A 2,000-nucleotide genomic window follows, 5' to 3' on the forward strand; every position below is an offset into this window, starting at 1 on the left:
AAGCCATTTTTACGAATATAGCCCCAGTAAATCGTCTGAGTCGTCTGAGATGTTGGAAGTCGTCTGGACGACTGAAGTGTAAGTCGTCTGGTACCGGTTTATTTTAAAAATAATTTATAAATCTTGTAAAAAAATATTTTGATGCGTGAAAAATAAAAATCAAGTAATTATAAACAGTTTTGAGTGATATAAATTAAGATATGATAAAATTGATTTGTTTTGAAGATAGATGAGTGGAAGTAGTGAATCATGAAATACTTTGGTTTAGGAGTTTGGCAAACATATGTTGTAGTATTGTATGTTTTGTTAGGGTTAGATTTTGGAAAACTAAAATGTTTTTTTCAAAAATTATTTTTCACTTATATGTGTTTATTTATGTGTATAGTAAACACTTTTCAAGTTTGATTTGATTTTATGAAGTCTTTAATTAGATAATTAAGACTTCATAAAATCAAATCAAACTTGAAAAGTGTTTACTATACACATAAATAAACACATATAGGTGAAAACTAATTTTTGAAAAAAACATTTTAGTTTTCCAAAATCTAACCCTAACAATACATACAATACTACAACATATGTTTGCCAAACTCCTAAACCAAAGTATTTCATGATTCACTACTTCCACTCATCTATCTTCAAAACAAATCAATTTTATCATATCTTAATTTATATCACTTAAAACTGTTTATAATTACTTGATTTTTATTTTTCACGCATCAAAATATTTTTTACAAGATTTATAAATTGTTTTTAAAATAAACTGGTACCAGACGACTTACACTTCAGTCATCCAGACGACTTCCAACATCTCAGACGACTCAGACGATTTACTGGGGCTATATTCGTAAAAATGGCTTCTATTTTTTTGTTTGGTCACAAGGGGTTAAGCTGTAATTTCACTAGGCTTTTAGGTTAGTTTTGCATTTGATTCAAGTTTGGGTATAGGTTTGGGATTAAAATCAAGTTGTGGGTTAGTTTTGGCAAAAACCCCTTTCTTTATCCTGTTATTGCGGTTTCAATTGTTTCTTCTTTTGTTTCTCAATTTTTTATGTTATGGCTTATTTTCAAAAAAAAATCTATTTCTTTTATTCCTTTTAATTATAATCCGGGTTCTCAGACCGTAGATCCTGGAGGCCAGGGACAACCCGGACAAGTATCGGTTGTTCAATCCCTTTCTAACGGAAATTTACACAAGGAACTGAACTTCTACAAAATCACTAAGCTAACTCCGCGTTGGTGGAAATCTATTTCTTCCGTCAGCTTTTTATATTTTTTATCGTTTCAATAAGTATTCCGAAGTGAAAAATGACTTTGCGAGAAATGCATCATAAATTTGTGGTGGATTTAGTGTAATGAAAAATCCTAGAATTCCGTAAAAGGCTTATTTGCCAAATAACAAAAAAAATTGAGAAATTAGATTTTGGGAGAAAGAGAGAGTAAAGAGAAATAGAAAGAGAAAATAGGTGAGAGAGTGAGGTTTTGGTTATTTAGTGAATTATACTCCTTCAGTTTCGATTTAATTGTCATAGGGAAAAATTTTTGTTACAAAATAAGTGTCATTTTAAAGTTTCAATGCAAAATTTATTAATAAGATTCTCCACTTTATTTTTCTATTAGTTGAAATATAGTTATATGTATAGGAAATTATGTTTTTATTTTAGAAATATACAAAATCATATGTTTTCTTCTATAAACATGTTGATCCGGAAGGAACAAACAAACAAATATCATAAAAGTAATAAAATATCTTGACTCCATCCTTCTCCCAGTTTAATTGTCTTAGAATATGAAAAAGATTTTAGTAGCAATAAGTTTGTTGCATTCAAACCGATATTTTCAAGATATGAGATAGTGATGCTTCTTCTCACATAATCCGTTGAGGAAAGCAAATAAAACTTTCTCAAAAGAACAATACTTAGGTTCACCCCTATGGTGAATGGTTAAATTCATCACACTCTTCATAACCAACCAAAATGCCATGTAGGAATAGTTTAAAA

Source organism: Brassica oleracea, chromosome C4 (assembly GCF_000695525.1).
Source record: "Brassica oleracea var. oleracea cultivar TO1000 chromosome C4, BOL, whole genome shotgun sequence".
NCBI lineage: Eukaryota > Viridiplantae > Streptophyta > Magnoliopsida > Brassicales > Brassicaceae > Brassica > Brassica oleracea.